The 24,199-nt window shown below is 40.8% G+C and overlaps 1 long non-coding RNA gene across 2 annotated transcripts in view; it reads right to left on the reverse strand.

Moving 5' to 3' along the window:
• LOC131424549 (uncharacterized) overlaps positions 1 to 24,199 on the reverse strand; it is a 36,434-nt gene that overhangs the window by 10,279 nt on the left and 1,956 nt on the right. The window contains exons 2-3 of one of the 2 annotated variants that reach the window (XR_009227804.1): positions 22,212 to 22,381; positions 18,077 to 19,880 (exon numbers count right to left, since the gene is read on the reverse strand). The exons of the other annotated variant lie outside the window; for it this stretch is intronic. This is a non-coding gene — a long non-coding RNA (uncharacterized LOC131424549). Of the gene's footprint in view, positions 1 to 18,076; positions 19,881 to 22,211; positions 22,382 to 24,199 lie in introns of those variants that run through there. 2 annotated transcript variants of the gene reach the window in all.

A 24,199-nucleotide genomic window follows, 5' to 3' on the forward strand; every position in this document is an offset into this window, starting at 1 on the left:
GGAAAATTCTAGAACCAGATTAGGGTAATGGTTGCACAACTTCATAAATTTAGTAAAAATCACTGAATTGTATATTGTATAGTCTGCAGACTACTCCAGCAGCCAGAATGTCCCCACCTAACTCCTGGAACCTGTGCTTATGCCACCTCACATATAAAATGACTTTAGAGATGTAGTTAAAGTTACAGAGATCATCCTGGATTAGTCAGATGAGCTCAGTCTAATCACACGAGCCTTTAAAAGCAGAAGACTTCCTGTAAATGAAAGCTACAGAGAAGGGGAAGTCAAAGAGGGTCCACATGTGTTCTGGCTTTGAGACCCAGAGGCCATGCACAAGCCCAGAAAGAAAGCTCTGGAAGCCAACGATAGCTTCCCGCTCGGAGTAGCAAGGAACCTGGGACATTAGTCCTACAACCACCAGGAACTAGATTCTGCCACTGACCAGAAGCAAATTCCTTCCAGAGCCTCCCCTTTAGAATCCAGCCCATCAGTGTCCTAACTTCAGCCTCCTGAACCTGCCTGGAACAGAGAATCCAGTTGAGCCAGTTGGACTTTTGAACAGCAGACTGTGAGATAATAAATTTGTGTTAAGTTTCTACATCTGTAGTAACTGATTAGAGCAGCAACAGAAAACCAACACTCTACCTAAAGTATACAACTACCTCAGAACTCAATTTTCAAGCTGGGCCTGGTGGCACGTGTCTGTAATCCTAGCAGCTCAGGAGGCTGGGGCAGGAGGATCTCAAGTTCCAGGCCAACCTCAGCAATGTAGTGAGGCCCTAAGCAACTTAGCAAGACCCTGTCTAAAAATAAAATATGAAAAGGGCTGGGATGTGGCTCAGTAGTTAAGTGCCCCTGGGTTCAATCCCTCCAAAAAGAACTCACTTTTCAATCCTTCTAATTAATGACTTTTTATTGCCTGAAACTCTTTAATATGGCACTTCTGACCCTCCATGCCCTAATCCCCAGTTCCTTTACTACCTGCTGCCCGCCTCCTCCGGCCCTCTCTCTGGTAAGTCTTTCTGATTCTTTTGGCTACACTCAGGCACCGCCTACCCCAGGAAGACTCTCCTGGTAAGTACTCCTATGTGTTCCCTAGCACCCTCTGGAGAGTTCCCTGTTCTAATACAGGATTATTATAATAATTATAGAGAGTACAATCACACAAAGTATTAAAGTCATCCATTTAGGTGTGTGTGTTCTCCTCTTATCTGTAAACTCTTTGAGGACAGGATCAATTCTTACTCATCTTTGCCTCCCCAGTTCCCTATAGGCAGTCAATGTTCAATAAAAATTACTTACATGTCCCATTTGGAAAAAATGATTGGTAGCTAATAAAGAAGCTCATTCATCTACAAATAGGTTAGATCCCAAAGGGCTGCTCATACGTTCCTTCATTTGCATGGCTTGCAGCTCCTGTTTTATTTCTATGAGTTCGGGCTCTCTGCTGATCCACAGGCTCTAAGACGAGCGCCTCTGATCCTTATGGAACTCTACCATTGACATCTATGGCAGAAAGAGCCTCCTTCCTTGACAGTCTCAGTATCAGTGGGAACTCGTTCAGAGCCACCCACGCCCACACTTGCCACCTGGTCACTCACTCTGATGTTTTTGAGGTTGGAAGGGACTAAACGCATGAAACTCCCATCTTGGGACTAAACTTGCAGCACAGAACGTTCACCAAGCTTGGCTGTAACTTTTCCTATGTAATATCAAGCTAATGGGCCACGGCAACATTTGTCAATCCCTTTTCCTTTCCTCTTGGTTAAGATCAATGACACATCCTGACAGATTGCACAATTAGCTCTTTATTCTTCAGGATGGCTTTCTTTTGGGGGTAAAATTCATCTGATACATGCATGATGATTCACCATTTCCTTATAACTTACAATTATACATTTCTACTATAACACTGTTTGGGTTTTTTTTGGTAAGGTATTGAAACCAGGGGTCCTTTCTTACTGAGCCACATCCTCAGCCCTTTTTATTTTTTATTTTGACACAGGGTCTCACAAAATTGCTGAAGCTGGCCTTGAACTTATGGTCCTCCTGCCTCAGCCTCCTAAGTTGCTGGGATTACAGGTATGCACCACCACTATTATACACTTTGTATCCTGTACTTCTAACATTAATGAGGCAATGGTAGGATTAACTGTGTGTGTAAAATGCCTAAAAACCAAGCACAAGCACAGGAAACACAGCAATGAGAAGAAATAATGATGATGCTGAAGAATGCTAGTATGTTCACACACGGCCCCTAATTTCACCCACTGGTGTCACGAAGAATTAGTACATCCCTTTTTTTTTCTTTTAAAATATTTTTAGTTATAGATGAACACAATACCTTTATTTTATTTATTTATTTGTTTTTTACACGGTGCTGAGGATCGTACCCAGTGCCCCCCTGCTAGGCATGTGCTTTACCACTGAGCCACAACCCCAGCCCTGCACATCCTTTTTCTTGAATACCACTTTATTTTTCCTGTAAAGGTTTATGAGTTTAACAAGTACAGAAAATACAGTACTTTAACTTGAACTTAAAATGGTTATGATACGATATCTATTTATTTTTGGTACTGGGGATTGAACACAAGGGTGCTCTACCACTGAGCTACATCACAAAGTTTTTTTGTTTTGTTTTGTTTTGGTACCAGGGATTGAACCCAGGGGTGCTCAACCACTGAGCCACATCCCTAGCCCTTTTTATTTTGAGACAGGCTCTCGCTACATTGCTTAGGGCCTAAATCGCTGAGGCTGGCATAGAACTTGCAATCCTCCTGCCTCAGCCTCCTGAGTTTCTGGCATTATAGGCATGAGCCACCAAGCCTGACAGGGTTTTTTTATTTTTTATTTTGAGATGGCCTCACTATGTTGCTAAGGCTCTCCCTGTGATCCTCCTATCTCAGCCTCCCAAATTGCTGGGATTATAGGCATGTGCCACTGTGCCTGGTTTAGCAGGCCTATTTATAGGCAAATGTTCAAAATATTCACCATTCATCAGCTTCCATAGATTGTTGAAGAGTGATGAAACCTGAACTGACAAATTCAAGTTCTCTGTACTTTGTTTTCTTGATCCCATCCTTTCAATAAATGAGTACCCTCATACACTCTCTATTTTAGTTCTCTTATGTCATTTCCAGGCTAGTAAATGAGTCTCACATTCCTGCCGCCAGCCTCACTAAGCCAGCATCAGGCTCAGTCTTTTTTTTTTTTATTTATTTATTTATTTATTTATTTATTTATTTTGAGAGAGAGAATTTTTTAATATTTATTTTTTAGTTTTCGGCGGACACAACATCTTTGTTTGTATGTGGTGCTGAGGATCGAACCCGGGCCGCACGCATGCCAGGCGAGCGCGCTACCGCTTGAGCCACATCCCCAGCCCCTCAGGCTCAGTCTTGATACCCTACTTTCCCCCCCTCCCCCTGTAGCTGGTGTGATCATATGACATCACTAACACCCTCTGGGGATCTTATCAAGAAACAGCACAAATTATCACATTTCGTCTATATTTGTGAATGTCTTCATCAGCATTCCAATGTGTAAATGTTTGGCTGCAACACTCTGAAACTGAGTAACATCATAAAATGTTCTCATTCTTTCTAGCAGAAAATCTGATCTTCTGTTCTATCCATCAGGAGTTTTTATTGCTGTTTGTTTTGTTTTGGGGGGGGGGGTGTGGCGGTTGCTTGTTTCATTAAACATTTCCTCAGGGTTTCTTAATGTTCTGCCCTCCATAGTCTTCTCCCTCCACTCTTGTTCTTCACCCCTTCATTTCTGGCAAGTTCAGTGTGTCCCACTTTTGAAATTTCTCTTGTCTCCCTTTTACCTATCCAAACCAGCCTATGTCAATATTTTCATGGAGCTATTCCTTCTTTCTCTGAAGTTCTAAACAGCTTATTAGGAAGCAAACAATTTAGGCATAAACAAATTTGATGTCTCCATGTTTTACTTCAAATAAAGCTTATTTAAAAGAAAAAAGAAAAACTGGATTTGGATAGTGGTGCACATCTATAATCCCAGCATCTTGGGAGGCCAAGGCAGGAGGATAGCGAGTTGGAGGCTTAGTAATTTAATGAGGTACTGACTCAAAAGAAAAAATAAAAAGGCCTGGAGATGTAGCTCAGTGATGAAGCATCCTTGAGTTAAATCTTCAGTACAAAAACAAAAAAGAAACTGGACTGCATTAGATTAAAGATGTCAGGTTAATCATATATAGTTCCTGCCCAAATCATAATAAAATGTCAGTGAGAAGATATTTCTAAGGCCACAACCCCACAATAACCACAGAAAGGCAGATAAGACAATAGGAACATTTTTTTTTAAAGTCAGGTAGTAGATGAACATGTGGTAACTTATTTACTAGAACTAATAAAGCAGAACCTTGAGCTGGCATTGGAAAAACTGAGACATCGACAGATTTTATTTACAGAAGTCCCCCCTCCTCACACACACACACACACAAAAAAAAAAAAAAACACAATTGACATCTTCAGGCAAAAGATTAGAAGAACCTTCTCTAGGGAATGTGACCAACCCAAGAGGAAATACCCAAAAGCACCAACATCAGGAGCTCCCTGAGAGGCCTCCATCTGGGACACCCTACAGCCCGGGCCACAGTGGATCCACCTTCACAGGTGGAGATTTTTCAATCAGCTTCCAGTACCTCATGCTTAACTGTGAATGGACACACAAGAGTCACCAGAGCCAGGCACAGAGGTGCACACCTGTAATCCCAGTGGCTCAGGAGGCTGAGGCAGGAGGACCACAAGTTCAAAGCCAGTCTCAGAAAAAGCAAGGCTCTAAGCAACTCAGTGAGACCCTGTCTCTAAATAAAATACAAAAGAAGGCTGGGGGGATGTGGCTCAGTGGCTGAGCCCCCCTTAGTTCAATCCCTGGTACCAAAAGAAATAAAATTAATAAGAGTCACCAGACATTAGAGGAAAGCACCCAATGTCAAATTTATATGTACAGTTTAACAAAATCTCAGTTTCACTCCCATCCCTCTATTTGAGAGGTGGGGCTTAGTGAAAGGTCACTGGTAGCATTGCCACCAGAAGGAATTAATGCAGTTCTCTTGGGACATTGGGATCCTATTAGAGTGGATCTTGTTATGAATATAGCAAGATTGGCTGGTCCCTAGTCTCTGGCCCCCCATCTTGCCACGTGATCTCTCCTCTCACACAAGCTTCTGCCATTTGTGATGTCACCCACCATGAGGTCCTCACCAGAGGCTGAATAGATAGTGCTGCTGGACCTTGGCCTTTTGGCCACTAAAACTCAAAAAAAAAAAAAAAACAACTTTTCTTTGTAATATATCTACCATCAGAAAATGGATTAATATTTCAGCATGATGGGCCCATGCTTGTAGTCCTAGCACCATGGGAGGCTAAGGCAGGAGGATCTCAAGTTTGAAGTCAGCCTTGGCAACTTAGCAAGGCCCTGTCTCAAAATTTTTTAAAAAATAAATTAATTAAAAGGATAGAGAATGAGGGGCTGGGGTTGTGGCTCAGCGGTGGAGCACTTGCCTCACACATGCGAGACCCTGGATTCGATCCTCAGCACCACATAAAAATAAATAAGTGAAATAAAGGTATTGTGTCCAAATACAACTAAAAAATAAATTTTTTTTTTAAAAAAAAGGATGAAGAATGAATATAGCTCAGGAGTAGAGCCCCTGGGTTCAACCCTCAGTACTGACTCACCTAATCTTTTCATGGTTGTGACCAAAATATCTGACACAACAACTTAAAGGAGGAACAATTTATGTCGGCTCATGGTTTTAGAGATTTCAGTCCATGGCTGGCCACCTCCATTTCTCCCAGCCTGAGGTGAGGCAAAATGTCATGCTGGGCATGGAGTGGCAGAAGAAAGCTACCCAGCTCATGGCAACTGGGATTCAGAAAGAGAGAGAGAGGAGGGGGTCAGGGTGAAGGCACAGTCCCCAGGGCACACCCCAGTGACCTGCTTCCTCCGATCACGCCCACCTGCTTACGGTTCCCACCTCCTCTCATGAGTTCATCCAAATCATTAATCCATCCAAAGGATGAAGACACTGATGAGGTTTCCTCCCTCATAACCCAATCATTCTCTAAAAGTCCCACCTCTGAACTTTGCTACTTGGGCACCAAGTCTTCAACACACAAGATTCTGGGGAACACTGCAGATCCCAACGGTAACAAAGAGAATCTTAAGAAGACAACCATGCAGCAGGCCTGGAAAAGAACCATTCTAGAAGGAAGCAGGTCAGAAGGCTACAGAGAAGTGTCTTTAAAAAAAATAAAACCATGCCAGGCACAGTGGTGCCAATCTGTAATTCCAGCGGCTACAGAAGCTGAGGCAGGAGGATCATGAGTTCAAGTCCAGCCTCAGCAAAAAGCAAGACTCTAAGCAACTCAGTGAGACCCTGTCTCTAAATAAAATACAAAAAAGGGCTGAGGATGTGGCTCAGTGGTCAAGTGCCCCTGAGTTCAATCTGGCACCAAAAAATAAAAATAAAACCAGGGCTGGGGTTATAGCTCAGAGGTAGAGCACTTGCCTAGCATGTGTAGGGCACTAGGTTTGATTCTCAGAACATAAAATAAAGGTCCATGAACAACTAAAAAATATATTTTAAAAAGAAAATAAAAGCAGCTAGGTGCAATGGTACATGTCTATAACCCAGAAACTTGGGAGGCTGAGGCATGAGGATCACAAGTTCAAGGCCAGCCTCCGCAACTTAGTAAGGCCCTAAGCAACTTAGCAAGACCCTGACTCAAAATAAAAAATGAAAAACGGCAGGGGATGTGGCTCTGTGGTTAAGCACCCCTGAGTTCAATCCCCAATAATTAAAAAAAAAAAAAAAAGCTTCAGCTTTCAAAATGACAATAGATACACACATGAAGCCTTGGATTCCAGCCCCAGCACTGCAACTCCCCTAACACACACACACACAGAGAGTAGAGAATGCTTGAAACCAAAAAAATGAAGAAGTAACAGTATGAGCATGCTATTTAGAGATACAAGGGTAAGTACAAAAGAATCAGCTCAAGAGGTTGAATGTAGTGGCATCTGGGGAACAGGAAATGGTGATAGGGGAGCCCATTTTTCATAATAAACCTCAGAGATTTCCTAACATGTGCATTTGTAAGTGTGAAAAAAACACAAATAAAACCCCAACTGAGATGAGAAATTTTCCCACTTTGATATGTGAAGTATTTTAAGATGTGTATTTTTATATAAAAAGATATTTTGATGGATGAAAAGGAAAAAATTTTTTCCTACCACTGGCTTGGTAGCCTTCCAGGGATCATACTTCACCTTTATAAACAATCATTTGTAAAGCCAGGGAAATTTTATTTTATTTTATTTTTGGTACAAGGGATTGAGCCCAGGGACACTTAACTGCTGAGCCATATCCCCAGCCCTTTTTATTTTTATTGAGACAGGGTTTTACTGAGTTGCTTAGGGCCTTACTAAGTTGCTGAGGCTGGCCTCAAACTTTTTTTTTTTTTTTGGGGGGGGGGGGGGTAACCAGGGATTGAACTCAGGGGCACTCAACCACTGAGCCATATCCCCAGCCCTATTTTGTATTTTATTTAAAGACAGGGTCACATTGAGTTGCTTAGCAACTCACTATTGCTGAGGCTGGCTTTGAACTCATGATCCTCCTGTCTCAGCCTCCCAAGCTGCTGGGATTACAGGTGTATGCCACCATACCTGGCTCAGGCAATTTTAAAATAGAGTCTTTTTTTTTTTTTTCTGAGAATTGAACCTGGAGGGCTCTTTACCACTTAGCTACATCCCTAGCCCTTTTATTTTGAAACAGAGTGTCACTAAGTTGCTGAGGCTGTCTTGAATTTGTAATTCTCCTGCTTCAGCCTCCCAAATTGCTGAGATTACAGGTGTGCATCATGGTGCCTAGTATATATAATTTTTAAAAATATATTTCTTTGCTGTAGATGGACACAATACCTTTATTTATTTATGTGGTGCTGAGAATCGAACCCAGGGCCTCACACATGCTAGGCAAGTGCTCTACCACTTAGCCACAATCTCAGCCCAATTTTTTAATGGCTTAAAGAAATAATCATAGAGCTGGGTTTTCAGCTCAATGGTAGAGCACTTGCCTAGCACATGTGAAACACTGGGTTCAATCCTCAGTCCCACATAAATAAATAAATAAAGGCATTGTATCCATCTACAACTAAAAAATATATATTTTTTAAAAAAGAAAAAATCATGGGCTGCGATTGTGGCTCAGCGGTATAGTGCTCACCTAGCATGGGCGGACCTGGGTTCAATTCTCAGCACCACATAAAAATAAAGGCATTGTATTGTATCCATGTACACCTAAAAAAATGAATATTAAAAAAGAAAGAAAGAAAAAATCATTTTGTTGAGCTTAATAAACTGTAGGATGACTGGACAATTCTGGGCCATAAATTTTTTGACAGTTTTCCCATCAAGAGATGGGGTCTGTGATGCACACTTGAAATCCCAGCAGCTCAGGAGGCTAAAGCAGGAGGTTCAAGTGTTTAAAGCCAGCCTCAGCAACTTAGCGAAGCCCTAAGCAACTCAGTGAGACCCTGTTTGTAAATAAAATACAAAAAAGCAGGTCTGGGAGTGTGGTTCAGTGGGTAAGCGTCCCTGGATTCATTCTCCAGTACCAAAAAAAAAAGGGGGGGGGGGTTAGGGATGGGGTCTGTTATTCCCTGCCCTTGACTCTGGGCTTCCATAAATGGAGTGTGGTACAAACGATGCTAAGTGACTTCCAAGGCTGGATCACAAAACAACTAGGAGCTTCCCCTGCTCACTAGACCACCTGTCCTGGAGTCTGGAACTCCCATATAAGCAGCCAACTACATGGCCACAACTGTACAGGTCACAACTGGTTGACAGAGTCCCTCTGATCTGGTACCATCTTTCAGCCAACCCCAGTGCAGGTCACAGGCATGTGAGCAAAGAAGCCAGACTGGAACTGGAGCCCCCAGACCCAGCTGTCACTCACCCTTGTCTGTCCAATTGGCCCAGCTGAGGCCCAGACACCTTAGAGTGTACCTTTTCTTGCTACGCCCTTTAGTGCTGGGGATTGAACCCTTGGCCTTGTGCATTCAAGTCAAGCACTCTACCAACTGAGCTATATCCCCAGCCCTTTCTAAATCCCACCCACAGAATCAGTAGGCATTTAAAACAAGTTATTGTTGTTTCATACCATTTAATTTTGGGATAATATTTTTATATATTAACAGATAACTAAAAAAAAGAGCTAAAGGAAAAAGCAGTTTGTAATTGTAGATTAGTGTACTCAGACCAAACAAGAGAATGTCTATGCTACTACCATGTAAATTAATCATAGGACGATAAGTTGATAATGCACAAATTAACCACTGGATGATAAATTAATGAACAACCATCTCATTGCATGTGCTGAATATTTATGTGCTCTAATATTGAACTAAAATATATCATTTTAGTTATCATTTCAAGAATATCTAATGAAGGGGGAGAAAACCACTTGTTTCCTTATTCCTGTTGAATCCTGATGAAGAAGCTGCGGGAAGAGCATCCGAAGGCCCTGAGGGGCCTGCACAGGAAGTGCTGTGATTTAAAAAAAAAAAAAAAACGTACCAAGAGCCACCTAAGCCAGGAACAAATGCAAAAGACTAGTATAAACCTATAAAAATAGTGTGCGGATGGCTGTAACTTGGAATGAGCTGAGATTACGAAACATGTTATCAACAAGAAGGGAGAAGGGCTTTGATAGCTATATTTGGAGCAAGAAGAAGGAAGAAATTGGCTCATTGCTTAGTGTAGATGGTGTAATATTAACAGATGACCAAGAGAAAGCAGAACCTCTCAGCTTGCATCTGGTTTGTCTTGTCTTTTCTTTGTTTCTTTCTTTCTTCTCCTCCTCCTCCACCTCCTCCTTCTCTTTCTTTTTCTTTCTCTCTCTCTCTCCCCCCCCCACTTCAGTACTGGGGATCAAATTCAGGTCATCACACATACTAGGCAAGCACTCTACCACTAAGCTATGTCCCCAGTCTATTTATTTATTTATCTGTTTGTTTGTTTATTTATTTATTTTGAAGCATGGACTAAGATGCTGAGGCTGGCCTCAAACTTGTGATCTTCCTGCTTCAGCCTACTGATATTACAAGCACACCCCACCCCACCTGGGTTTCTCTTTTCTACAAAATGAATGAAGCCCAAGATTGAAATGCTTCAATGTTGGAGTTAAGAGGCGACCAAAACTCCCAAAGAGGTAAAGAATAAAAGGACATCGACTCAACTGAAATGTTCTAGACCCCCGATGTGGACTTAGTTCATCCTCAAGAGCAAACTGTACTCATAGTTTTGGAACCATAGTAGACAACCTTTGAAAGATTTTAGAAAGTTGGAGAAGTACTGGGGATAGGCAAATACTGTTCTTGCTTTCAATAAATTCTAAAAAAAAAAAGGAGTTTATAAAAGGATTTACCAATGACATTGGCATTAGTCTTCCTAACAAAATTCTAAGTCCCATATTCTTCATATAATCTGTGAGCAACCCTGGGAACCACGCATGCTAAATAAACCTCACTTCCTGTTTTCACAGCATCACAGTAGGATTACCACAACTGTTCGGATGACCTTTAGGTCTTGACTTGCTTTCTGCCTTGACACGAAGGAAGAGACAAAGCCTTTCAGGAAAACTTTGCAGATGATATAAGAAACATGAGCACTGGAATAGTAATTTGGAGGGTTATGATAGTTTGAGCATTTATATTGATTAAAAGTTGATTTTCATAGCATACACAAAAATCTCAGAGTAAGGACCTATGAACATTCACTCCTTTCTAAAAGTAAAGAAAAAAAGCACAAAAAATGGTCAGACCCAACTTTTTTAAAACCCTGGAAGTTAATCAAAGGCTTGTAGCAACCTGAGGAATACTTATTCAAGAAAAGCAGCTGCATCTTGGTAAAAACAGGGAACTTTGTGGCATTTAAAATTATCCCAGACCCATCCCCATTCTTCAGTTCTGTCGCAACCCTGAAAAAAAATACCAGCCCACATTCTCAGTGTGACCTGGCAACCACTAGAGGGAACAGGAAAGAGTTGGAGCTCTTTCAAAGTCTTATTCCAAAAAAATTGTCATTATTGCAGCTGTACTGAGGTCCCCTGGGAGGCCTCACTTGTAAGACTGTCCAGTTGACCTCACTTGGAGCATGTAGAGTGCAAAAAGCCCTCTCCTCAATGGGGATTTGTCAAAAACATTTACAGGCACCTGTTTTAATTTTGCAGCCACCTGAATTGGTGGTTAGGACAAAAAACAGACGAACCAAAAGGCTTCAAAGGAAAAGGTGGGGGAGGTAAGTTCTGAGATGACACTGTGGGGAGCTCTGGGGATTCACTTCTCAGCAAAACAAGTGAAGCTGCTGAAAACGAACTTTTAAAAAATAAACAAAATTTCTGGAATTGTCTTAATGGCATGTAACAAATGAAGGTACATTTATTTTTAGAAAAAATACTAAAAATCAGTTTTCAGGGAGATTCTGGGATCTGAAACAAGATCAACTCTCTCCTGAACTCCCTCTCCCACAGCTCAGCTTGGAGGAAGCTCCACCCTAAGTGGTGGGACCAAGAAACAGCTGTCAATCCAGGCTTACCACATCTCACCAGGAGCCCCAGGTTGCTTCACTTCCTCTAACCCCAAACTAAAGAAGCTATATTTCTGGAGAGTATGGCAGAAAGGTAAAGATGCCTTTCCTTCACCCAGGCACCTGACCTATAGGTTGGAGGTTCTATTTCAAGTGTGAGTCAGGCGTGCAGGCCCTGATCACCTTCATCCAGTTTGCTGGTGGAGCAGAGATGCTTTGCTGGGAGAGGCAAGCCAGGAGAAGCTCTATTCCAGGAGGTGCTCAGAGTGGTGACTCAGAGATTTTTCCCAAGGCCAGGATGTGGTGCACGCCTGTAATCCCAGCAATTTGGGAGGCCAAGTCAGGAGGATCACGAATTCAAGGATAGCCTCAGCTATTTAGTGAGACCCGGATGTGGTTCAGTGCTTCTAGGTTCAATTCCCAGTACAGAGGAGGAGGGGGAGGAAGGAGAAGAAGGAGGGAACAGAGAAGAAGGGGAAGGAGGGTGTTGGGGAAGAGGAGATGGAGACCCAAGGCAAGCCCCAAAGGAACTGACTTTATTTGAAACATTGTGGGAAAGTTCACTGAGAAAACCAATGGTTCCTCTTATTTAAGAGCAATAAGACTAAACTATAGGCCACCTAACTCCCCAGAGAGAACCATGGCAGAGACAGCTAAGAAGAGCCATCTGGGGTCAGAACAAACCTCAAAACCTCCCCTGGCCCAAATTTAATTGGACCAAACCACAAAGAAATACATGCCCCGAGGCATTGTCAAAAACAATACAGCAATCAGCCAATAATTAGTGGAGCCCAACAGGCGCTTTGCCAAGTGAAGCAAAAGCTTAATCCAGAAATTAGAGAAAGAGACAGTCCAAGGAGCAGCCAAAGACCTCATGTGGAGGGAAGCAGACTTACCTAAAATAGCCTACTCATAAAACAAAAGCAGACAACAAAACAACCTCAAGATAGGGAGACAAAATGATACCCAAGATGCACTGTTTCCAACAAAAATTAGGAGACACGCAAAGAAACAGGAACATGTGATCCAAGCACAGGAGGAAAGAAAGCAGACAACAGAAACTGTAAGAAGGTCCAGATGTCAGACTTAACAGAGACCTGAGCATGGCCATGATGCATATGTTAAGGGAACTAAAGGAAGCCCTTTTAAACAAATAAAAGAAGGCATGATGATGGTGTTTCATCAAAGAGATAATATCAATAAAGAGATAGGAAAATATATACATAGAAAGAGAAATTCTGGAGTTGAAAATATATTATCATGTTGGGCATAGTGGCACACACCTGTAATCACAGAGGCTGGGGAGGCTGAGGCAAGAGGATCACAAGTTCAAGGCCAGGTTCAGCAATTTAGCAAGACCCAGTCTCAAAATAAAAAATAAAAAGGGCTGGGGATGTGGCTCAGTGGTTAAGAATCCCTGGTATCAAAAAAAAAAAGAAAGAAAGAAAATACATTATCTTGGGCTAGAGGTGCAGCATGGTGACGGAGAACATGCCTAGTAAGCATGAGGTTCTGGATTTAATCCTTAGCACAGGAAGGAAGAAAGCAGGGAGGGAAAGTGGAGTGGAGGGGAGGAAGGAGAAAAGAAAGAAAAAAGGAAAAGCATATTATATAAGAAGAAAATTTTAATATAGCAACTGAACTGGTGATTTGAATTAGCAGAAGAAAAATCAGGAAATTTGAAGGTGGATGGAGAGAGATTAGGCAATCCAGAGAAGAGAAGGAGATCTGGGATGCAGCTCGATGGTAGAGCGCTTACCTAGTGTGTGTGAGGCTCTTGGTTCAATTCCCAGAATTGAAAAATAAAATAAAGAACAGAAGAAAAATGGAATGAAGGAAATGAGAAATGTAGAACATATGTACCAACGTGTATATAGTAGGCATTCCAGAAGAGGGCACAGAAAAAATAATGGTTAAAAATGTCCCACGTTTGTTGAAAAAAATATTATTCTCTACATCTAAAAAATTCAGTGAGACTGGATGCTGTTGAATCCACCTGTAATCCCAGCAACTCAGCAAGCTGAGGCAGGAAGATCGTAAATTCAAGGCCAGCCTCAGTAATTTAACAAGGCCCTCAGCAACCTGACCAGACCCTGTCTCAAAATAAAATACAAAGGACTAGGAATGTGGCTCAGAGGTAGAGCATCATTGGGTTCAACATCCTGTACAAAAAAAAATCAAACAAACAAAAAGATTATCACCACCATGAATAACGAGAATCAGCCCTTTTTTTAATTTTTAATTTTGAGACAGGATCTTCTAATTTGCTTAGAGCCTTACTAATTTGCCGAGGCTGGCCTCAAACTTGTTCTCTTTCTGTCTCAGCCTCACGGGTTGCTGGGATTACAGGTGTGAACCACCACACCCAACCACGGTGGTCATATTCTACAAACACTGAATTAGCAAATATTGAACATTGCCCCTGGGGAAATACAGGGTTAAATTCATGTCAGCCTATGGTCTACAACACTTTTGTCAGTGGATCATTTGTTTTATGTGTGTTTCTACTGAAAGAAACCTTCTTTAATGTATATTACTGATTCATTATTACGGAACTCATGGTTAACAATATCAAACCTACTCCTGAATGAATCTTATGAACTCATAGGTGTTTTGCCTGTTTGCTTGTTTTTGCAGTACTGGAGGCTGAACCTGGCTGGGGCCTCGGCATGCTAGGCAAAGGCTCCACCACTGAGCTATAACCCCAGCCCCCAAACCCGGGTATTTTCTCCATAAGCACACCACAGCCTTCCTGAGCCAAGGAACACTACACAGCACATCAGCACTATACTTGCAGGTTATATTAAACAATGAAAGCACCAACAAAAAGGGACAAAACTGTGACATTAGACCATGAAAAAGACACTTGTTTATAGTATGAGAGCTGAAACAAAACGGCAGACCATGATCTGTTCAACCTCAACTGTGACTATGTACCTGGTGACCTAAATATTTTACTGACCTGCACATGTCCATGAATGACCATGAAAGCACCATGAGCCAGGTGCAGTGTTGCACAGCTGTAATCCCAGCAACTCCAGAGCCTGAAGCAGGAGGATTGCAAGTTCAAAACCAGCCTGGGCAACTTAGCAAGACCCAGTCTCAAAATAAAAGTAAAAGGGCTGGGGATGTAGCTCTGTTGGTAGAGCACTCCTGGGCTCAAATCCCAGTATCAAAAAGACAGAAAGAAAGAAAGAGGGGGGCGGGGAGTAACAAAGAGGAAAAGAAGGGAAGAAAGCAACATGAGTATTGATTCTGAAGTTACAGATAAATTTTAGCAGGTAAGTGAATTCACAAATATATAAATCTTTGAAGAGATTAAGATCAACTTTAGAGAAGGAATAAGATAGTCAACCAAGAAATCTTTTTTTTTCTTTTTCTACATCCCCAGCCCTTTTTATTTTTTATTTTGAGACAGGTCTAATTGCTGAGTGAAGCTGGCCTCAAACTTTTAATCCTCTTACCTCAGCCTCCGAAGTAATCTTACATCCAGCAAAACTATCTTTCACAAGAAGACATACATTCTCAAAGAGCTGTGGACATAGCTCACTGGTAGAATGCTTGCCTAGCAATGCATGAGTCCCTGAGTTTCATCCCTAGCAGAGGATGAAAGAGAAAGACAGACAGACATTCCCAGATAAACAAAAACTGAGAGAGAGCTCACTGCCAGCAGACCAGACTTATAAGAAATACTAGAATTAGTTCTTCAAGGTGAGAGCAAGAAAACCTAGATGGAAATATGAATCCACTTGAAAAACAAAGAGCATCAATAAAGGTGATTATGTTGTACAAAAGACAATATAAATGTATATTTTTCTTTTCTTCCCTTAAATGATTTTAAAGCAACCATATGCAACTATAGATATATATAAAAAATTTTATATACATATGTTTATATTATATATATTACATTTATAATAGATATATATACTTCTATTGCTGAGTCTATAATATATATGAATATAATGCATTTGACAATGGCACAGGTGGGTGGGACCAAAGTATATGAAGTAAACAAAGGATACAGATGGCAGTAACTTGAACTACAGAAACAAATTATGAAAACCAGAAATTATGAGACAAATAAGAAAAACTATGCAGAGACAATCACTCCCCCTTTTTTTCCCTCAGTTTACAGACAGAAACTTAGCAGCTAGGCATGGTGAACCACGCCTGTAATCCCAGTGGTTCAGAAAGTTGAGGCAAGAGGTTCACAAGTTCACAAGTTCAAGGCCAACTCCAGCAAGTTAGCAAGACCTAATGTGTCAGGGCTGTTAACCAGAGGAAATGTCCACCAGACACTTGTTTACAGTATGAGAGTCATTCCTATTCACTAGGCTCAATGGACAGTGGCCCACACACAGCCCATGGATAGCTCATGACAGATGGCAATGACTTGAATCACAAATGATGAGTCAAATAAGAAAAACTATGCATACTCAATCACTCCCCTTTTTTATCCCTCAGTTTACAGACAGAAACTTATCAGTCGAACATGGTGATCCATGCCTGTAATCCCAGTGATTCAGGAAGCTGAGGCAGGAGGATCACAAGTTCAAGGCCAGCCCCAGCAAATTAGCAAGACGCTGCCTCAAAATAAAAACAAGAAAGGGCTGAGAATGTAGCTCGGGAGTAAAATACCCCTGGGTTCAATCTCTACTACCACCAAAAAAAATAAAATAAAACAAAACTAAAGCAACAATTATAACAATGTAATATATTCTGGGGCTTATAAAGTAACAATATATGTAACAACAGCACAGAGTTGGGGAAGAGAGAAGGAGGGATATTCTACATCTCAATGGAATTAAGTTAGTATAAATTGGAAGTAGATTCTGAAATAGACAGATAATCCTAAAACACCTGTTAAAGAAATAACTAAAATATATTTTAAAAAATAATTAAGGGGCTGGGGCTGGGGCTCAGTGGTAGAGCGCTTGCCTAGCATGGGTTCAATCCTTAGCACCACATACAAAACTAAGCAAATACAATATAGGCATGCTGTCCATATACAACTACAAAATTTTTTTAAACAACAATTTAAAAAAAAACATTTAAAAATGATAATTAAAAGAATTTAAAGGTTACACAAGAAAATATTCATTTAATGCAAAATAAAGCAGTAAAGGAGGAATAGAGAAACAAAAAAGACATGAGACATATAAAAATAAAACAAAAAACAGCACTTATTAATCCAACCATATCAATAATATCACATGTAAATGGATTAAGCAATCAAAAAGCAAATATTGTCAGACTGGATAATCTACAGGGGACACACCTCAGTCTCAAAGATATAAATAGGTTGAAAATAACAGGAGGAAAAGTAAATATCATGCAACCCTAAGAAACTTGTGGTAGCACTACTAATATCAGCCGGGCATGGTGGCTCATGCCTGTAATCCCAGTGGCTCAGGAGGCTGAGGCAGGAGGATCTTGAGTTCAAAGCCAGCCACAGCAACAGTGAGACCCTGTTTCTAAATAAAATCAAAACAGAGCTCGGGATGTGGCTCAGTAGTTGAGTCCCTGAGTTCAATCCCCGGTACCCACCCCCCAAAAAAATTACATAGATATAGATATAAATAGATAGATAGATAGATAGAGATAGATAAAATACTAATATCAGACAGAACAGACTTTTCAAATAAAAATATTACTACAGCCAAAGAAGGATGTTTTACAGTGATAGAAATGTCACTCTATCAGGGAGGGGAAAATGTAATTATGGGCTGGGGCTGGGGCTCAGTGGCAAAGCACTTGCCTGGCAGGTGTGAGGCACTGGATTCGATCCTCAGCACCACATAAAAATAAATAAATAAAATAAAGGTATTGTGTCCATCTACAACTAAAAAATATTTTTTAAAAAATATAATTTCATGTACCTAACTATAGAACACCAAAATATGTGAAGCACAATCTGACAGAATTGTGTGGGGGGTTGAAAATTCAATAATAGTTAGAGATTTCAATAGCCCACTTTTATTACTAGACAGAAGGACAAGGCAGTAAAAGAACAGGGAAACAGAAGACTTGGACAATAATGTCTACAAATTGGACTTAAGAGGCATCCAGAGATTGTTCTACCCAACAATAGCAGATACATGTACTTTCAAATTCTCAGGGAATGTTCTCCAGGACAGACCATATGCTAAGCCATAGTAAGCCTCAGTAAATTCAAAACCATATAAAGTATGTTTTTTAATCACAAGAAATAAAATTTGAAATTAATAATAAAAAGAAATGTGGGGAATTCACGAGCATGTGGAAATTAAACAACACTATTAAATAACCAATGAGTCAAAAGGAAATCACAAACAGTGTGGCTGTGCACTGCTGTAATCCCAGCAGCTTGGGAGGCTGAAGCAGGAGGATCGCAAGTTCAAGGCCAACCTCAGCAACTTAGTGAGACACTATCCCAAAATAAAAAATTTTTTAAAAAAATGAATAGGCTGGGGGTGTGGCTCAGTGGTAGAGTACCTGTGGGTTTCATTCCCAGTACCAGGAAAGAGAGAGAGAGAGAGAGAGAGAGAGAGAGAGAGAGAGAGAGAGAGAGAGAGAAAGAGAAACAAGGAAGGGACTGGATAGACATCTCTCCAAAAAAGATATTCAGATGGCCAATAAGCATACCCCTTCACATCTACTAGAAAGAATATAACAAAAAAGTCAGATAATAATAAGAGTTGGTAGAGACTTAGGAAAATTGAAACTCCCATATCCTGCTGGTAGTGGTGTAAAACAGTGCAGCTGGTATAGAAAACAGTTTGACAGCTCCTTAAAAAATTAAACATAGAGTTAGCATACGATCCAGCAATTTCACTTGTAGATATACATCCAAGAGAACTCTAGATATATTTGCACAAAAATGCTTATACAAACGTTCATAACAGGATCTGGGGTTGTGGCTGAGTGGTAGAGGCTTGCCTGGCATGTGTGAGGCACTGGGTTCAATTATCTGCATCACATATAAATAAATAAATTAAACAAAGGTTCATCAACAACTTTAAAAAAAAAAAAAAAAAACACAATGTTCATAGCAGAGCCAGGTGCAATGGTGCACACCATAATTCCAGCAATTTGGAAAGCTGAGGTGGAAAGGTTGCAAGTCCCAGGCCAGCCTCAGCAATTAGTGAGGCCCTAAGCAATTAAGTAAGATCCTGTCTCAAAAAAAAAAAAAAAAATAGAAAGGGCTAGAAACGTAGCTCAGTGGTAGAATGCTCCTGGGTTTAATATGGTTTGCCCATGCAACAGGATATTGTTCCAATGTAAAAAGAAACAAAGTACTGATAAATGCCACAACTGGGATTAGCTCCGAAAACATCATGTTAAGTGAAATAAGCCAGATTCAAAAGAATAGACAGAGGCAAATTAGTAGTGGTCAGAAGCTGAAGGGCAGGGATGTGGGCAGTGACCACTGATGGGTATGCAAGTTAATTTAGGGAATGATAAAAATGTTCTGGAATTAGACAGTGGTGCTAATTGCACAGTCTTGTGAATGGCATATAAACTACTAATCTAGGGGCTGGGGATATGGCTCAAGCGGTAGCGTGCCCGGCTGGCATGCGTGCGGTCCAGGTTGGATCCTCAGCACCACATACAAACAAAGATGTTGTGCCCACCGATAACTAAAAAATAAATATTAAAATTCTCTCTCTCTCTCTAAAAAAAAAAAAAATACTGATCTATACATTTTAAATAGTGAATTTGGAAACTGGGGGTGTAGCTAAGTGGTAGAACATGTGCTTAGCATGCATGAGACCCTGAGTTCTATCCCCAGCACCAAATAAACAAGGGGTAAATTTTATGGTATGCAATTTATTTATTATTATTATTTATTTATTCTAATTTGTTATACATGATGGAAGAATACAATTCATTTCATTCATAAATAGAGCACAATTTTTCAAGTCACTGATTGTACACAAAGTATGTTCACACCATTTGTGTCTTCATACATGTACTTAAGGTAATGATGTTTAACTCATTCATGGTATGCAATTTATACCTCAATAAAAAAGTTGATTTCAAGAAATGAAGTATTAAGCCAGGCACAATGGCACGTGCCTATAATCCCAGTGACTCAGGAGGCCAAGACAGGAGGATCAAGAATTTAAAGCCAGGGGCTGGGGATGTGGCTCAAGCGGTAGCGCGCTCGCCTGGCATGCGTGCGGCCCGGGTTCGATCCTCAGCACCACATACAAACAAAGATGTTGTGTCCGCCGAAAACTGAAAAATAAATATTGAAATTTTCTCTCTCTCTCTCTCTAAAAAAAAAAAAAAAAGAATTTAAAGCCAGGCTCAGCAACGGTGAGGCACTAAACAATTCAATAAGACCCTGTCTCTAAATAAAATACAAAATAGGGCTGGGGATGTGGCCCAGGGGTCGAGTGTCCCTGAGTTCAATCCCTGGTACCAAAAAAAGAAAAAAGAAAGAAAGAAAGAAATGAAGTATTAAGGTATGTGACATAGATGAATCTCAAAAATGTTATATTAATTGTAAAAATCAATCACAAACATTACATACCATATAAAATCTGGAAAAGCAAAATAGAGCTGAATATGGGCTGAAGTCTCCTACTTACAGCCTCTGTTTTTTTATTTAGTTATAGATGGATATAATATCTTTTTTTATTTATTTATGTGGTGCTGAGGATTGAATTCAGTGCCTTATACATGCAAGGCAAGTGCTCAACCACTGAGCCACAACCTCAGCCCTACAGCCTCTGTTTTATAGTCAGACAGATGTGGGTTTGAGTCCAAGACCTGAGGCTTATCAATTAAATGGACTTTAGACAAAGGGAGATGAAGGGAAGGGTTGGGAAATGGGAATAGCATACAGTAGAATGAATCAGACATAACTTTCCTGTGTTCATATATAAATACACAACCAGTGAAACTCCACATCATGTACAACCACAAAAATAGGAAGCTATACTCCGTGTATGTAAATACATCAAAATATATTCTACTGTCATATATATCTAAAAAGAACTAATAAAAAAACTTTTTAAAAAAATATGTGGACTAGAGTGCAAGTCACTCAAATTTCCCATTTTAATTCCTTGTTAAAAGAGGATATCTATTTCATATTTAATTTCAAATTAAAAATTTCAAGTAAAGCCAGGTGTGGTGGCACATTTCTTTAATTCCAGCAGCCCAGGAGTCTGAGGCAAGAGGATCACAAGTTTAAAACCAGTCCCAGCAACTTAGGGAGGCCCTAAGAAACTTCTTAGTGAGATCCTGTCTCAAAATTTTTTAAAAACCCTCATCTTCCAAGTACTGGCTTTTGAGTGGCGAGTGGCCCAGTAACATGAGCTTATTCAGAAAGGGATTCCCATATAAAGGGTATGAAGACCATGCCATAAATATTCAATCCACTCATGGAACAAATATATATCAGGTGCAAAATACTACTTGATATTGAAGAGGTTTTAAAAGAAAAGACACCTGCATTATGGCCTTCAAGAAATTGTACAATCTAGCCAGCTGCAGTGGGGCACACCAATAATCCCGGCGACTCAGGAAGCGGAGGCAGGAAGATTGCAAGTGTGAGGCCTGGAAAACTTAGCGAGACCCTATCTCAAAATTTAAAAAATAAAATAAAAAGGGCTAGGGGTACAGCTCAGTGGTAAAGGACCCCAGGTTTAATCCCCAGTATCACACCCCCCAAAAAAATACATTCTAATAGGGAGGGCAGAATGAATACATAAGTAAATATAGTACAAATCTGCCGCTTATCCCACAGCATGAAACAGATGCAGAAATTGGGAGGATATCAGGAAATGCTTCAGGAGGAAGTGGCATTTGAGCTAATCCTACCAATGCAAAGGATTCCATTACTTGGATGCTCCTGCATAAGGAATCCAAAGTCTAACAGAAACAGAATGATCAAAGGAGCAGAAACAGGAATGGGGATGATGATATGAAAGCTCTTCAGTGACTCTGTTGGGCTACAGGAAAAGTTTCATCTAGGAAATGAGCCTGAAAAGATCTGGATCCAAGTCATTGGGCCTTGAATGATAATAAAAGAATTTGGACTTCATTTCATAGTCAACTGGAGGAATTAAAAGTTTCTAAACAGAAAAATGTTGTAACAGACACTACTATGTTATCTGACCAAGACTTTATGGGAACAATGTCCCAATTTTCCATGGGTCTGTAGAGGAAACCACCAAGCCCACACTGATCCAGATTCAAGGATTTGCCCAGGCTCCAAACAACTAGTAGCTAGGCAGAAATAAATCTGGGACTTTAGTTATAAGAAGACAGAGAGACAGAAGGAAAGAGTCAAAGAAAGAAGAGTTTTCCCCTGCTGAGTTCCTGAAAAATAATCATGCATGGATCTGAAAGGTGCTGGCAGCCATCTTGCCAGAGAGAGAGGAGGGGCTGCCTGAAAAGGAATCAATTCAGAAAAGGAAGCTAAGAGAGACACCAAAGTCCTAAAGACATTGTTCGAATCCTTGAGGCCAACAGTGCCTTCATATTTACCTCTGACCTTTTCAGTAAATGAGCTGACAAATTTCCTTTCTTGCTTATGTCAATTTGAACTGGATCTCTGACCACTTGTTACTGAAAGATTCCTGCCTAATACAAACCTAATCAGGGCTGTGGTTTAGGCTTGTCTGAGGAGACTGAAGGAGAGGAGTTGACTAATACTAATAGTACAAAGCTGGGCATGGTGGTGTGAACCCGTAGTCCAAAATACTCTGGAGGTTGAGGCAGGAGGAATTCAAGACCAGCCGAGCAACATAGCACGACCCCATCTCTAAAAAAAAAAAAAAAAAAATGATAAGGGGAAATGAAGTAGAAAAATTACAAGGAAACAGACAAAACCAAACTGAGGCATATTCTACAAAATAACTAGCTTGTAATCTTCAAAAGTGTCAAGTTCATAAACAATAAAAAAAGATGAAGCCTATAACCCCAGTGACTCAGGAGGCTGAGGCAGAAGGATCAAAGTTCAAGATCAGCCTCAGTAACCCAGTAAGACCCTGTCTTGAAGTAAAAATTAAAAAGGGCTGTGGCGGTGGTGTATACCTGTAATCCCAGAAGCTCGGACAGCTGAGGCAGGAGGATAGCAAGTTCAGAGTCAGCCTCAGCAATTTAGCAGGTCCTAAGCAACTTAGACCCTGTCTCTAAATAAAAAATAAAAATGGTTGGGGATGTAGCTCAGTGGGAAAGTGCCCCTGAGTTCAACCCCTAGTACCAAAAAAAAAAAAAAAACAAAAACAAAAACCTGTTACATTTTTCTTGTAACACTTCTTCACATATTAGAGAATATAAGAAGACTGGGCTTGTATCTCAGTGGTAAAGCATGTGCAAGGACCTGGCTTTGAACCTCAGCACTGAAAAACAAAAAGTTATTCTTTCCTCCCCAAACTGTATTTTTCCTGCCTGAACTCTTTAGGTTAATATCACTATTATTCTCTTAGCATCATTCATTCTCTTCTTCAACCTGCCAGACCTCCAAATCATAAAAAGATAAGTAGTTTAAGATTTAGTCTAAGCCAGGAGCTAGGGAGGCCGAAGCAGGAGGTTTGCAAGTCCAAAGCCAACCTCAGCAAAAATTGAGGCACTAAGCAACTTAATGAGGCCCTGTCTCTAAATAAAATACAAAATAAGGCTGGGGATGTGGCTCAGTGGTTGAGTGCACCTGAGTTCAATTCCTAGTACTACCCCCTCAAAAAAAAAAAAAAAAGGAAAGATTTAGTCTAAGTTTATCCAAATGACAAAGGAGAAAGGAGAAGGCCAAACAGGACCTGTTACAAAAACTTTTAACAATGCAGTGAGCTTGAGATAACCAACCACCTGGTGAAAAATTGATTCCCAAGCCCTTTCCATCTCTAGTTCATTAAGTGGCTGCTATTTCCCACTAAATGCTGGTAGCATCTGCTTTCTATGGCCACTGTGAGGATTATAGGAGGTAATGTACATAAAGTCACCTGGCACAGAATTGATTGAATATGAAATAGAAATCCCAATCCCCTAAGGAAATACCAACCTCAGCCACTAGAGGGGAATCTCGGTCACACTCCTTTAAAGAGGCCCTGGCAGCATGAGGTGGCAGGCTGCCTGCTCCCCGACATACCAGCCTTTCCCATGCCGGTAAACTCACTCCCACTCAGGAAGCCTGGCTCCAAGCTGAACTCCATGGTGCTTTCTCTGAGTCACTATATTCTCCCGCGGTTGCAAAATGATCTGGCAAAAATCCCTCAAGGGCTTTTACTGCTTACTGAGTAACATCTAAACTCTGCCAAAACCCAAGGCCTTCCTCAATCTGGCCCCAGCCTACCTGATACTCCCCTAGATCTTTTTTTGTGCAGCTACTCTGGACAAGTTACACTCTTGACTTTGTATCTCAGCATGTGCTGTTTCTTGTCTTTGATGCTCTTCCTCTATTCCGACCTCCTGCAACCTAATTTATCTTTCAGTGGTTCAAAGGCCACCTCCCCCAACCAGACACAATGATGCATGCCTGTAATCCCAATGATTTGGGAGGCTGAGGCAGGAGGATCGAAAGTTCAAGGCCACCCTCAGCAATTTAAGGAGACCCTGTCTCAAAATAAAAAATAAAAAGGGCTGG

The sequence above is a fragment of the Marmota monax genome, unplaced genomic scaffold (genome assembly GCF_021218885.2).
Source record: "Marmota monax isolate L192 unplaced genomic scaffold, Marmota_monax_Labrador192_F-V1.1 WCK01_AAM20220418_F8-fsc00086, whole genome shotgun sequence".
NCBI classification, from domain to species: domain Eukaryota; kingdom Metazoa; phylum Chordata; class Mammalia; order Rodentia; family Sciuridae; genus Marmota; species Marmota monax.